Here is a 16,447-nt window from a genome sequence, read left to right on the forward strand (position 1 = left end):
AATTTATATATTTCATACAATAGTATCAGATGCATCTTATGTATAAAAATCTCAGATAGGCAGCCTTGTGCTCTATATTTCCCAAAGTGAAAAGTATCTCAAATCAGGGGTTTAAATTTTCCTGGAAAACCCACTAGCCCAGGGGCTATTGACCAGTAAAAATTACTAGCCCAAACCTCAAATTAACTAGCCCAACAACTTTTTCATGCGAAATGAAAACATAACAAGTAAAAGTTTTAAAGGCTGTGGTGACAGAAACAAATTAAACTACAATGTAGTTCTCAGTCTAATGAAACCACTCGACATAGAAAAGTGAAAGTAAACTGTTGAGATTTTTTCCCCATTCTGCTAGTCCAATGGACTATCATTACATCTGAATTAGCTAGCCCGAGTCTTAAATTGACTAGCCCCGGGCATCGGGCTACCATATATTTCAACCCCTGCAAATTTGACAAAATGCAACCAGAATTGAGGAAATTCTGGAAAATAACCTACTTCTACACCCTCTTGTGGCCTCCGTGTAAGCTTTGAATCAAAATTAGTGCTGGTTTTAAAACAAGCGTTATTTTTAATTCTTACCTGCAAACTATCACAATTTTAACTGTGTTCTGTTTTTTACATCAAACAAGGGGCCAGATTCGGCCGTTACCATACCTTGTCCTTTTTTTAAAAGTTTTTAGATTATTTATTTGAAGGACTGAAATGGGGGTTCAACAGTTATTTTATCAATACGTCCACTTGGTCTTTTACACGACTGGACCACTCATTTACTAGACTGGGTCAAACATGCCTTAGTGTCAAACCCTGTTGAACTAGCCTGAATGACCTTGGGTCAAGATCTTGACACACCAACAGGTCATAAACATTCTTTGTACCAAGTTTGAGCTTCCAATGACCAACAAGTTGGCACCGATAGACTGACAAGGTGATTCTTATATATTCCCCCAACCTTTATTGTGGGGGTAGAAGACCAGCATGATGAATATAAGACAGAACATTCAGGATCTAAATGAAAAATGGGGACTCCTGATACACGTATCAGAGTGGAAAGAGATGCTCAATACAAAATTGCCACCTTCAGTGCCATTGGGAAAACCCAATTCTAAGCTGCTACCCAAGTGACATATACTGTGTTCTTAGAGGAAGAAAATTGTAGCAGTGTTCTATGGAAATAAATTTTGTAAGAAAGGTGAAAGCTGAGAAATAAAGGAAAGGAAGTTACCTGCCCAGCCATGAGCACTGCACTGTCACCATTCCTCCAAAGACAATGATTGTGGATGAGAAGAGATGGGCTGCAGAAAGTGAAAGTGAGCTGCAAAGTGATGACCATCCACTAGTCATCTATTTCACCAGTGGTGGTTAAGGTGCCACTCTATACAGATTATCTGAAAAACAAGGAAATTTCATTGAAAACCTAAAAGATCTCCTGCAATTCTTTGATTCTCAAAGAAAACAGACAGCTATGGCTCAATTAGCAGCCACACATTTCTGAGAAGAATAAAAGAATCCACACAAAGAAAATTTGCCTTTGACCTAAAGCTTCAATGCAAAACAGAGTAAAAAAAATATCAGTACTATTAGCACTATTCCATAAGATTTACCTTTGATTAAGTGGGCCACGTCTTCTACCATCAATTCAATCATAAGCTGCTACCAGAAACAGTGTGGAAAGTCCTGTCAACTTACCGGTAATTCCTTTTCCTGTTGATGACTGAAAAGCAATGAGTGGAAATTTCAGTGTTGCCTAGTGACTATGAATTAAACATGACAGAAGAAAATGTTTGTTAGAAGATTATTAACTTGACTTTTAAGTCCAAATAATCTTGCTAGCTAAAATTAAAAGAGTGTTCCAAGGAACACATGTGTCGCCTGATGAACAGCATCATTATTTAAGATTAAAAGAAAATCTAAGGGTGGTCAAATATTATTTGATACAAACATTATGAGGGCTGTTAAGAGATTATTAGTACATAGTGTTTATTCTTCTTTCCAAGTAATGCCTTTTGGTGAAAAATGGCATATATGTTTGACAAACACTAAGAATTAATAAAAGCAACAAATATTTTACAAATATTGTATTTCTTCTTTTCAATGGTATATTAATGGGTAAATAGAAATTAGTAAATTTCATTTCAATTCATTTTGTGCAAGCTTCTTAGAATTTCAATCAGAAATACGGAGATCATAAAAAAATCTAAGCTAGGTATAGATATCTGATTACATCAATAAAATAGATTTTGACGTCAACGCGACACAGCAAGCATACCTATAGAATTTTACGTAGCTCTTTGGAGAACTCTTTTCCAGACTAAAAGATCTGCTAAAACAATAACAACTAGTGCTAACTGTAACGAGAACTGTTTCAGATGTTCCCCAAACACTTCCCCATTCTCTTATGGGCCCCATTCATTACAGGCTTCATTTAATTATGCAATTCTTTTGTTTAATAAATCTATACTTTATTTTCAGTAGTATTTATTCGAAAAACAACACTGGTAGAGTTCTTTGAGTATTACATTAGCCAATTGGATTTCAGCGCATGCTAGGCCTGAGTATATCGCAAACTACCTAACAATGATACGGTCATGTGATATACAACATGTACCATGATACAGCTGTCACCAATTGAATTAAGCTTTATCTTAACATATAATTCTTTGCTAACTCCACAGTTATAGAAATATACAAAGAATATCTTGATAACCCTTATCAAAGTTAATAAAAGGTGGATTTATAGTCTTGATGTTGTATTTTTTCTTTGCTACCTTTTTTCAGCCATTTTAAAACATTAAAATTTGTTAGGTTGAATGCAGAAGTTACAAACAAAACAATGAAAATTATCTTCTACTGTATCACAATACATACATGGCGATACGTGTATCGTCAGCCCTTGCGATCAATACGATCGATGTATTGCTGTATCGTTACACCTCTAGCGCATGCACATGCCCATATTTTCTAAATATTTCATATTCCTTCCTCGTGAAGAGACTCACAATAAATAGCTATGTAAGAAATGTAAAGATTTTCATTGAAAACTATGAGAGATACAGCCATATAAGTATTAGCAAATCAGAATCCACGTTCTTGCATTCAATTTTCATAGTAGCACAATGTAGGAACCCATTACACCTATCTATATTGCAAATTCCATCCAGTTTTGTTAAAAACTAAGAAAGTTACTACTGTAACAGCCATTTAAAGTTTAAGCCAATCAAATTGCAGCACACTTGCATGAGCGTGTTTTCACAATATCTCATATATTATATCAAAATGGAGAGCCTTTTTGTGTATGACTATGTTTTAAATTTCAAAGCATTTCATCAAAAAAAAAAAGGTTATTGAGATTTTTTGTGTCAGTCAAACAGAGCAAAGCACACATGCATGCACATGCTTTCTTGCTAATTCAACCACCTCTTCTTGTCTACACTACTAATATAAGTTTATACAATGCAGTTCAAAGCATATCATAAAAAAACAGGAAGGTTAATGGTGTTTCAATTGCTTCAGTCATTTCACTCCTTGCACGCGCATGCATGTGCATGTAAGTGTGGGTAAAATGACCTTCCTTCTGCACATCTACACAACATGCCTGTTAACCCTAAAAAGGTTTCAACTCAATCAGTTGAGTAGTTTCTGTGATGACAGAGAAAGAAGCATTAAAGCTTCCAGACTGTCTCAACATGGTAAAGACCTATGGCTGGCATGAGATGAAAATGAAGAAGCAATGATGCTTTAGGTCAATAGACATATCCAAGTTTATAATTCCAATGGGGCATGTCTAATTATCCTATCAATTAGAAATTTTGCATAGCTGTTTTATTTGTTCTTGTTAAAATGTTGACAAATTTTCATGAATTAATGTCTTTCTTTTATGGAGTAAAAGTAAATGTTTAATTTCAAAATAGCCCTTATATAGCAAAGAAAAAAAATCCACAAATAGTAAGACCCATACAGAATAGCATTTATCATATAAAATCTGACAATAGATATATGATTCTCCACCCTTCAAAGCTAAAGTGAATTATAAAATTGAAATTAACAAGAAGTCTGTGAGCCAATGTTCACTAGTAATACCCCCGCTTTGATGTGAATATACATTCTGATGTGAATATACACAAGTTCAGTTATGGACAGACTCAAGGATGAACAAAAAGTTGACATCGGATTTGTACAAAAATGAATCCCAAAATATGACATGCCTAAACAAAGAATGTGCTAAAATTTCAAGCATCTGCAATCAGTAGTTGCTGAGAAAATTGCGACCAAAATTTGTTATGTATGGTACGGACAGACACACGGATAAACAGGAAGTTGACATCGGATTCGTACAAAAATGAATCCCAACATATGACATGCCTAAACAAAGAGTGTGCTAAAATTTCAAGCATCTGCAATCCGTAGTTGCTGAGAAAACTGCGACCAAAATTTGTTATGTATGGTACGGACAGATGCACGGATAAACAGGAAGTTGACATTGGATTCGTACAAATATAAATCCCACTATATGGCATGCCTAAACAAAGAATGTGCTAAAATTTCAAGCATCTGCAATCAGTAGTTGCTGAGAAAACTGCAACCAAAATTTGTTATGTATGGTACGGACAGATGCACGGATAAACAGGAAGTTGAAATCAGATTCGTATGAAAATGAATCCCACCATATGGCATATCTCAATAAAGTGTGTACTAAAATTTCAAGCATCTGCGATGAGTAGTTGCTGAGAAAACTGTGACGAAATATTTGTTACAGACAGACAGACAGACACACAGACAGACACACAAGGGTAAAACAGTATACCCCCCTCTCCTTCGGAATGGGGGTATAATAATTAAAATAATTATTTTTAATAAATATATCTTTATCCCAGATATCTTCCAAAAGAGATTTCAGTCTCTATTCACTCTACAACGATACTTTTGGTATACCCATCCTGATGTCTTTTCATTGTATTTAAATTTCAGTTTGTGTGGTTATATTGCATACAGTTTCAAAGTACAGTGTCATGAGCTCATATACAGTAACATGTGATATAAATGCTAATTATCAAAATCCTGCCTCTCAAAATCAAAAAACAAAGAAAAAAATAATAATAATTCAATCAACTGCCAGAGTGATTTTATACAATCAAAGGTCAAGGTCAACTGAATTGTAATGTAACGAACTCGCTTGCATTGAACTCTCTTTGTTTGAAAAATCGGTTTGTTTGAAATGAACTGGGTTTCTCCTAAAATGCTGGTACAGTTTCTTTGCAATAAATACTCGTTTAGATTGAAATCGGTTAACTTGAAAAACTCTGTTAATTTGAAGTGATTTTGGGGTCCGCTGAACACAAAGCTTATAGCAGTTTTGATAACGGGTACATTGAAGTTGCCGATTGCGACGCGTGGACTCAGGTGACTGACTATATATAAAGTCTAGCACGTGTTAATTTTTCACTGGTGATTTGATGTTGGTGGACCTGTACAAATTTAATTATGTGTTGTATAGATAAAACAATAATCATTGAGCATTTCTCACCGTAACATATTAGTCGCCATTTTTATTTTCTAACTATGGCATTAAGACCGACATGGATAAAATACGCAGGGGTGTCATGTGTACATTGGTGTGTGGAGAATAGGGCTGTGTATTGACCAAAATATTTCGATAAGATATTTTATAAAGCAATATGCAATATATTGGATTCTAAAATAAGTCTAGCAAAAAGGTCTTGTAAATCATTTAATGCATAAATTTGATAAAAACTGGGTGTTTTAATACCAAATTGGAAGTTCATATGTCTCACTGTCTTTACAAAGAACACTTCAAATTCAAACTTTTAATGACTGAAAAACTAATATGTTAAAATATAGTTGTATATGAATTTTGCAATAGTTAATTAAGATGTGCTATCTCCTTAATGTTTATTTTATTATTGACCAGTTTTAATTAAAAACAGTTAAAAATTATCTTTGGTGACTGAAATTCCCAACTTTTTCACAGAATTATAAGAAAAACAGTCTGCCCAATACGTATTGGAAGTTAGTTTGTCGATACGATAAATTCCTGAATATCGATATGTATTGATTAATCAATATATTGACACAGCCCTAGTGGAGAAAGTGCCGGAGTAAATAAATCCACTGTAATTAAGTAAATGGAAAATAAACTTCTTGAATTGAAGTATATGAAGCATATGTTTTCAATGCTGATGAGACAGGGCTGTTCTATAGATTCGAACCTGACAAATCATTGCATCTATGCGGCAATGTTCAGGATGAACTTTTTTCATGTATAAATAGTCTTGATAGTTTTCTAACACAGATCCAAAAAAAAAAAAAAAAATAAAACAGTAAAAAAAATTTAGGACTTTTTTGAAAAATAGAAATAAGTACATTTCTGAAACACTGCATGTAATGTTATGTAAAAAATATGAATTCGCAATTGTATATTTTTTTTACTGTACAGTCAAGCCTCGGTACCTCTAACTTGAAGGGACCAAGAAAAAACTTCGAGATATCTGAGGATTCGAGATATCGAGGGTAAAATACTTAAAGAATAAGTGGTTGGTACAGCAAATCACTTTGACATATCCATGGTATTCAAGATATCAGAGTTCCAGATAATGAAGTTCAACTGTATCTACATTTTTTATGTAATTCATAGCACACAGATATAATGAAATTCGTTTACTTTGAAATAAATCTCAAGGTCCCTTAAATTTCAATGTAAACGAGTTTGACTGTATATGGTATTTTACAAAAGCCAAAGTGCCAAGCAATGCAAGTGCAAAGTATCAAATCCATTCCTCTTACAGTTCTCAGGATCTAGGGTATGACAGACAGACAGACACCATGTAAAGTGATCTCTAAGTGTCACTTTTACCAAAATTTTTTTTCATAATTATTTTGTTTTCTTACCTCTCTGAAGAGCATGACAAAGGTTACATAGGTGACAGGTAGAAATACATGTCATGGGATGTATTGGTGTAATCTTTTTAGTGAGCAGATTGCATCATGAATTGTTTATCTGCCGTTGCTGATCTTTAACAAGGAAGACTTCTCCTGAAATAAGAAAAATTATTTTCAAAAGTGAAGTTACCTGTTACTCTTAAAGGGACATAGACACTGATTCGACATTTTGAAATATTTTCTCAAATTGTCTGTATTATATCATGACATATATGTGGCTATAGCATTTCACACGGAAATATAATAAAAAACTTATTTTATCTGTAAATTATTGAAACTATTAAATTCGGGATGCGTTTGATTGACACATCCTTGCACTTTCACAAGTAAACTTCATCCTTAATACTTAAGAAAAATAGTTTTTTTGATACATATTAATGAAAAAAATATAAAAAAATATAATCCAGAAAATTAAGAGTAGAAATCAGAGAAAGCAAAACCAACTAACCAGAATTGTCAGTCCGTGCTCAGTGATGTGTGAAGAGTTTAACAAATTGAACACAAAACAGTTTACGTTCCATTGGGTGTGTTCAATTTGTTAAACTCTGCACACATCACTGAGCACGGACTGACAATACTGATGAGTTGGTTTTGCTTTCTCACATTTCAACTGTGAATTTTCTGGATTTTATCTTTAATTTTTTTTACTGAAACACAACAAAATTTCTACTTTTTTTAAGTATCAAGGATGAAGTTTTACTTTGTGAAAGTGCAAGGATGTGTCAATCAAATGCGTCCCTAAATTCGTAGTTTCAATAATTTCCAGGTAAAATAAGTTTTTTTTAATGATATTTCCCTGTGAAATACTATAGCCACACATGTCATGATCTAGTCGAAAATTTTAGAAAATATTAACTTCAAATCTGAGTCTATGCCCCTTTAAAGGTCATACACAAGAAAATAATTCACTATATTTTACTATAAAGCCTTGATTAAATTATTAATCAATTAATATGACCCTCACTAGATAAAAGATGAAGAAAAAATGAATGATGCTTGGACAAAAATTTGAGACCAGAAATAAAATAATTCCCTATGCAGTTTTTAATAGAGAAAATTGATATTATTGATAGGTAAGATACCTTCAATCATGTGGATTTCACATGCTGATAAACAATTTACACACCATCCAGGAAGTTGCATCATGAGCACCTAAAAAAGGAGTATTCCTTAAATTCATTGATTGCCCACAAGTATAATATTCCTAATATTTGAGTAAAAAATAAATACTGTAGGCCTAAAATGAGAAACCGAAAAAGAAAACCTGAAAAGAAATTGTCTCTTTCTACAAAGAACAATAACTGACTAAGTTCATTTTGATTTGCTATTCCTGGCTCTAAGCTAAGCATGGCATAACAAGAGTCTACTGGAAAGAAAGGGTAAATTATTCATATGGTAAAAAATTAACAAATCAAACTTTGTAAATAAATACCCAAGCATTTGGTTTTGTCTTTGATTTCAACAAAATGTTATTGATCTCCAAAAATTTTTGTTTATGTGTGCTGAGCCACAGTAAAATTTTAAATGTTGTAGAACTGTATATCCATATCTAGATTCAGTAAGAAATTTCTAGTCATTTGACAAGTTAATTTCACAGTTTCACCAAAGTTTGATTAACAATGTTATGGTTAATAAAATATTATCCAATTTAAGCTTATAGTTATATTATTAAAGTGCAATTTGTCAAAGTAAAAAATGCCTGTAAAAGAACAAGTGGCCATGGGCAACAATGCTCACCCAAGTCACTATGGCCTTGCTGTTCTACTTTTTTTTTACTACACATGATGATGTATATTTATTCATATGTAAAAATTTGATTGTCCATTGTGGCCCCACCCTACCCTGGGGGGGGGGGGGGGGGGAGGGGGGGTCATGATTTAAACAAACCTGAATGTACACTAAGTAATGAAGCTTTCAGAGAATTTTCATTTTCTGGTCCACTGATTCTTGAGAAGAAATGTTTTTAAAGATGCCATTAAATTTACAACAATTCTTAATTATTTCCCCTTGAAAGAGGGTGTAGCCGTTCATATGAACAAACTTGAATTTCCTTTACCCAAGGATGCTCTGTGGCAAGTTTGGTTAATATTGGCAAAGTGGTTCTGGAGAAAAAGATGAAAATGTGAAAAGTTTATGTCGCCGCCTCCAACAACAACAGTGACAGACAACAGACAAATTTTGATCAGAAAACCTCTCTTAAGCCTTTGGCTCAGGTGCTAAAATAAAAAATGGAGAAATAAAATTTATAGTTAATGACAGTTTTACTTATGTATTTTAAAACTCTTTCTCAAATACCATGGATATGTCTAAGTGCTCAAGTTCAGTGAGTTTATGAACTTTACCCTCTATTCTTGAAACCTCAATTATCTGTTTCTCAAAGGTTTTTTTTTTCAGTCCCATCTATTGCCATAATAGGCTTATCTCCAGGGGGTCCTCATGACTAGCAATTACATAAGCAATAATGTTTTTGGATATTAATATATTGAAATAAATAAAACTGAATAATTAAATGACAAGATATGCATTCGACATTGGGTGACACAATTGGGGAAAATATTCTGGTATGTTACCCTCGAAGTAAGTGATTGTGAAATTTACTTGTCTGAACATAACTTTTACTTGTATAAAAATATTTCATAAAAGACCTATTTAACAATTTGAAAAAATATTGTACATTACAATAGTCTATAATACATTCATTGAGTCTGTTTTTGAGATTTTGAGTGGACACATCTATTGCAAATTACTAAACTGTATCATCCTATCCTAAAGTAGATGTAAATCATGTTATATAATTACATGTATGAAAGAAAAATAGTAACAAGAAATAGCTGACTATATGACTTCAAATTTTTCTTTGCCTTCTTTTGCTTATCCTTTGTAGCCTAAATTGTCTTTTGCTAAAGCTCTCCTGCCAGATAATAAAAACCCAAATTTCCTTCAGTAAAAGTACACGTTTCAAAGTTACTGTAGTTCTAAGTAGTCAACTTCCTGGTACTTTAAATATTAAAATTAAAATTGTGACAAATGCCTGAAAAACATCAGATATTTCAGACAAGTTTCATAGTAACATTGTTCCTGATCAAGTTTGACAACCAGGGCCATCATTATTACGAGCAGGATCATTCAACATTTAACTATTTACAAACCGCATGCATTGCATGTTTTCATTTTGAACCTCCGATAAAAAGTTGATAACAAATTTTAATTCTTTAAGTTTTCATGCTCAGCTAAAAAAAAAATTCTTCCTAGAAAAATATCCCTTGTCAAATCGGACAAGTGGTCAGTAATTATCACTTGTTCATGAAAAATTTTACTGGTACATGTACTGGACAAGTGGATGAGCATACAATGTCGAGCCCAGGAACTCTGCCCCATTTTTTGTTTTTATTTGCCTTAGCAACCAACAGCATTAAATCTCGAACCCGAGCTATTATAATATGTAGCATAAAAGCACACGAGGATGATCAAGAGGGTGTTACAACTGTTTCTGTTTTGTTGTATTTGTTTCTAGCATTTGTTATTAACTGTTTCTGATGTGATGTGAATTCTTCATGGTATATATAGTGAAACTATATTTGTGATAAAAACATGATAAAAAAAATTAATAAAAAATGTTTTTCAAAAATGTAAATGATACCAGTAGTATAAAAACTCATTTTTAAGCATTTTAGAGTAGAATATAAACATCGAACCTAATGGGTCCTAGAAAAAACTTTGTGATATCCTACGATTCAAGATACTGAAGTTAAAATATGTACTTATAGCATAGCATAAATTTTCCATCTTTAACACTCAGTTATACCTCGATAAATATTGCTAATGAGAGGAGGAGCGCAATTAATATTTCTATCTTCATGATAACACAAATCTAAATAAGTCAGTTATTTTCATAGCTAATTCAGCCTTCATTAAGTTCAAAAAATTTCTTTAAATCTGTTCAGAATCAGACAAGTAAAAAATATTTATGCATTCGGACACAGGGTTTAACATTTATAAGGCATGTCTGATCGACACTGACTAGTAAAAGTTTGGTCCTGTCTAAAAATTGAGTGTACATCTGACATGTAAAATTAATATAACAAGTGTGCAGCATGTGTATTTTATTCATCTGCTCTCATGTACACACAGGATTCGAAATACCCAAAACTGTAGGGGTCTACAAATACAGTCATGACTTTAATGATTTTAGGTTAAAATTAAAAACAAGTAATTGTAATTGGAAGTATTCTATCAATACTATTATGTCAAGTTTCATCCACCAGTATAATGCTACGACATTGACGAGAAAAAACCATGCGTTTTCTACATGGGCATTTCTTCAATCAATTTGTTTATGTACCAGTATAAATTTATAAGAATCCTCTTGGGTTTTAATGTGATGGAGGAGGGTGCATTTAGTCATCAGGATGTTGTAACGCGGTCTTAAAACTCTTTAATAGCTTTGGGGCACGAACTACTTTTAAATTAGTTAAATAATCTAACTGCGTCTCCAGACGAGCCCTCACCACACCTCTCTGAAACCGGGTCTGAAGCTCATTAATCATTTTAATGATTAGAAAATTCTATCTACAACTACTTCCTCTTCCTGATGACATCAGTCTATTGCAGTGCAAACAAAAAATTAGTTTTATATTTTTTGGTTTTGGTGTTTGGTATCTACACTGCTTTACTGTTGTTACAAGGACTACAGCAAGTTAAACTATGAATTAAATTATTTTTTAACCCCACTAGTGATTGTACCAGCTAAATGACTGTGTATCAGTGTATCGTCCAAGTGTAGAATTGTAGATATCTTTTTATTAAAACTTTGAATTTTTTCTTACACATTCTTCTAATACTTCCACAACAAAACACTCGCCGCAACCATTCTTATTAGTCATCCTAAGCTTCCTCAGTCCTCGGTCGGAGCCTGCACTGCCATTTTGGTTGGCTAAATAACCCGACCCACTATTGTTTCGTAAATTGCCAACCCGTTTTTTTTAAATACAGAACATTTAATTCTAATAAATCAGATCTTATTTCCTCTGGTAATCCATCACATTTTTTCAGACCAGCTGTACAGCATTTCAAGACAGAATAAAAAGATAAATATTTATTTATAATTGCCATGTCGAACCTCGTATCAGTCGATGCTGAAGAAAGATGGTGATGAGGACGGAAATGCACAATTCATTTATTTTATTGATTAATCCTATTGCAAGTAATTGATGATAGTATCGTCATGATTTTTTCATAAATATGCAATACAGAATTAAAAAGTTTTGAAATTATTGGTAAATAAACATGATAAATGGCAATATTGATAATGTATTTTTTATCACCCTGTACACATACTGAGTGTAGGGCACTGTATTACAGTATATCTGGTAGAGTTTGAAATGGCATTTGTTTAATCATAAAATATGCTCTTAAAGTGAAGAAATTGCATGCGTCTAATTAAATAAACGAGAAAACTACATGCATGGGTCCCAACTTGCATTTCATTCTATGTTAGGGGTCTCTTAGCAATACCCAGAGACCTATATAGTAATATACTAAACAAAATATCACATAATTTATTCGATATATACACACCATCTTGTAAAATATTGTATCGTGTCATAGGAGATGTTCTATTGCACACCTTAAACATACACATAGCCCAATCACCCCTGAAATTCCAGAGGTGGGATCACGTGCCAAGGAGGATTAAGCATCCCCTGTTGACCGGCCACACCCACTGTGAGCCCTATATATTGATCAAGTAGATGGAATATTCAATAGTCAAATTTAGCATATAAACAAAGGCTTAACAATTGGTATGAAGCAAGTCAGCCAAAATACGACCCAGTGTTAGGCTATATTTGCTAACAGGTAAATCTTTGTACACCCTTGATTACACCTGGATAACAAATCTTTATTTCCTATATAACCTAATAATTTCTCTGTAAACCCAATTCCACTAATATTTTAAACTATTGATTTACTACATGCTTCAATACATTGTGACATCATGTTGTATGGTGTTTATTTGATATAGAAACTATTCATTGTGATGTCACATTATTTAACCCCACCCACCCCACCCCAGCTTTAGCTGGGTGTAAGGAAATTTACACCCTGGTTGCTAACCAATCAGATCTCGTGTTTTAAGATACATAGGAAATAATTAAGGACTTTTATTGAAGGTTATATAAAGATTTTTCAATCCAAAGAAACATGAATTATATCAATTGAGGCAATGAAATTATAATTATTTTACCAAACTTTTTCATTATTTCATAAATATCTCTAAAGCTTTTGAATATGTTCCATGTATACTGCCCTACTCATCTGCAAAAATGGGTACAGTAACTATATAAGTGAAGCATTTCAAGTAAATCTTTTTGGTTGTAACCATTATAGCATTTTGTCATGTTAAACAGAAAAAGTAATCTAACTATGAAGTAGCTCCCAAGTAGTCCATGTGCAAGTACTTCCAAGTTTCTTTGTAACAACCAGTTTTGTACCCATTTTTATGGAACACCACAGCTGTCTTAAGGGTACAAAATATGCATCATAGTGTCAATTCGATATAACATTAAGGCTATCCTTTATATCATTAAGTCAACATTATATAATATGTAGTCTTTTCTTTATATCATTAATCCCACTTTATATATTATGTAGTCTATTCTTTATATCATTAAGTCCACTTTGTATAATATGTCGTCAAATCTTCATATCATTAAGTCCGCTTTATATAATAAAGCAGTCTATTCTTTATATCATTAAGTCCGCTTTATATATTATGTAGTCTTTTCTTTATACATGTATTATTAAGTCCACTTTATATAATACGTAGTCTATTCTTTAGGTCCACTTTATATATTATGTCTATTCTTCATATCATAAAGTTCACTTTATATATTATGTAGGCTATTCTTTATAGCACTAAGTCCACTTTATATATTATGTAGTCTATTCTTTATATCATTAAGTACGCTTTATATATTATGTAGTCTATCCTTTATATCATTAAGTCCACTTTATATATTATGTAGTCTATTCTTTATATCACTAAGTCCACTTTATATATTATGTAGTCTATCCTTTATATCATTAAGTACACTTTATATATTATGTAGTCTATTCTTTATATCACTAAGTCCACTTTATATGTTATTTAGTCTATTCTTTATATCATTAAGTCCAATTTATATATTATGTAGTCTATTCTTTATATCATTAAATCTGCTTTATATTATGTGTAGTACAGAAGCTTTACTATGCTGACAAATCAATGTACTACAAAGTCAGATGCAAGCAGCCAAAAAGCAAAAAACAAAAAAAAAAACTAAAAAAAAAAGAATTTTTATCATTTTTGACCACTAAAGAAAAAACAAACAGTTTGGAATGGTTTACTTCCGGGAGAATTCTTTTTAAGCTCTTTGACGGGTCTCAGGAACATCACAGGCCCAATTAGCTAACCTGAAATTTGCTTACTCTTAGTATTGAAAACTGAAGGTAAGCTATTACTCAGCTTAATTCTCGTTGACTGGTTATTGGTACAAAGGTGCCATACAACTATTATATACGGCAGTTTGAGGTTGTAGTGGTACCATCAAGTGGTGATAAGGGCGGGTACATATTTCAAGCAGCTATTGTACCTTTAGTCTTTGAAGTGTGTTTTTCATTATTGCTGGGAGTTTCTTACCTAGTGTTGGTTTGCAATATTATTCAAAGACGGTGGAGAAAAAAGGTGCTTGAAACAACAATTGGTGGAAACCCTACAGCTCCAACTGAAGAGCTGGAATGCCCTATAGCCCCTAATTCTGCCACAATAATTGTGTTTTCATGCACGCTTCGAGGGAAAAGGGGTAATAAGCGAAATTTAAAGATGTGCGTATTTGGCGTGTGATATACAAGAATCATTTGTACTAAACATTTATATATAGTTTAAATGTCCACGATTTCACTGACCAAAGCTGGACACACTTTACAGAGTAACAAGCATAGGAAAAAAATGTTAAATTTAGATTGAAATATCTTTTTAAAATGTTATATTAAAGTCCGCTTATCTTTAAAATTACTAAGACATAGTAACGCTTCCCAAAAATAAACAACACTTATCAGACAATAGGGGATATTTAAATGCAATTTTAAGTACATGTGCATATCAAAATTTCAGTAGGATGGAAGAATTGCTTTCGCTCTCAGTAGAATGGGACCGAAATTCATCCATTTAAAAAAATAAATCAGTACAAAAAATTAAATTGCTAAAAGAATGGAATGATTGTATTTTTTTTTAAAATCTCAATGCTACATGCGAGGGTCGAACCAAAAATTTTCTTTTCCATTGCACTTGTCGGGTAACGCATCTTCTAAGCCACCATCGCTACACACAATGTGGATTTTAAAAGAACAATTACACATTGGAATTTGGGGGGAAAAGTTCATTTTTTGTAGTCCCTGTGTCTTCTCTCCATTTTTTAACAAATGTTTGTTTCTTGGAATTAAAACACACAAAAATAACGATTCAAATTCATGGGGAGATGACCCAGAGATTGAAAGTTTTTTGAAAGACATGTTTAAAAATTGTAACATTTGGTACCAAATTTCTCATCTAGCCACTTTTCAAGTTATCTTTTAGCAAATCAAAACAAAACATCAAGAAAATATTTCCCTTTCCTATTTCACAGGAACCTGATACATCATAAGAATGTTAAAATTTCATGTGACAGATCAATGACATTTTCACTTTTCAAGTGCGCCCAGATTCCTGCCGAATACCAATCAAAAGCGCCCTCGTTCTTTCTGGGAAAATGAACATGAAAAAGAATAGAGTTTCTGTCAGTATATTTCCCCTTCAAGTATTTGTTTTATTAAGTAATTAAGCGTTGCATTGATTCTTTAAGTATTAATTATTAATTGACAAAAAATATTCCACCTGAGTACTCTCAGTCCTTTGATGAATTTCTTAGTGGCTGTTGTTATTGGCTGCTAACTTCAATCTTGTATTTTGACTGGATGCATATGCATCCCACTTTATAGTACATTGATTTGTCAGCATGATATAGCTTCTATACTACATATTATATAAAGTGGACTTAATGATATAAAGAATAGACTACATAATATATAAAGTGGACTTAATGATATAAAGGATAGACTACATAATATATAAAGTGGACTTAATGATATAAAGAATACACTAAATAATATATAAAGTGGACTTAATGATATAAAGAATAGACTACATAATATATAAAGTGGACTTAATGATATAAAGAATAGACTACATATTTTATAAAGTGGACTTAATGATATAAAGAATAGGCTGCATAATATATAAAGTGAACTTAATGATATAAAGAAAAGCCTACATATTATATAAAATGGACTTAATGATATAAAGGATAGACTTAATGTTATATCAAATTGACACTATGATGCATATTTTGTACCCTTAAGACAGCTGTGGCGTTCCATACATTTTTGCAGATGAGTAGGGCAGTATACATGGAACATA

At 32.5% G+C, this 16,447-nt stretch overlaps 1 protein-coding gene and 1 long non-coding RNA gene across 2 annotated transcripts in view; both read right to left on the reverse strand.

Moving 5' to 3' along the window:
• Positions 1 to 16,447, reverse strand: part of LOC133186382 (uncharacterized) — a 224,008-nt gene that overhangs the window by 62,211 nt on the left and 145,350 nt on the right. The gene's annotated exons all lie outside the window — the stretch shown is intronic.
• LOC133186453 (uncharacterized) lies at positions 1,246 to 8,284 on the reverse strand. The gene is made up of 4 exons (XR_009721054.1): positions 8,037 to 8,284; positions 6,904 to 7,047; positions 1,602 to 1,711; positions 1,246 to 1,385 (listed from the first exon to the last, which is right to left on the reverse strand). It is a non-coding gene; the product is annotated as an uncharacterized LOC133186453 (long non-coding RNA).

This window comes from Saccostrea echinata, unplaced genomic scaffold (genome assembly GCF_033153115.1).
Source record: "Saccostrea echinata isolate AGI-Se365-2 ecotype Australia unplaced genomic scaffold, CSIRO_AGI_Sech_v1 ptg000013l, whole genome shotgun sequence".
Classification (NCBI taxonomy): Eukaryota; Metazoa; Mollusca; class Bivalvia; order Ostreida; family Ostreidae; genus Saccostrea; species Saccostrea echinata.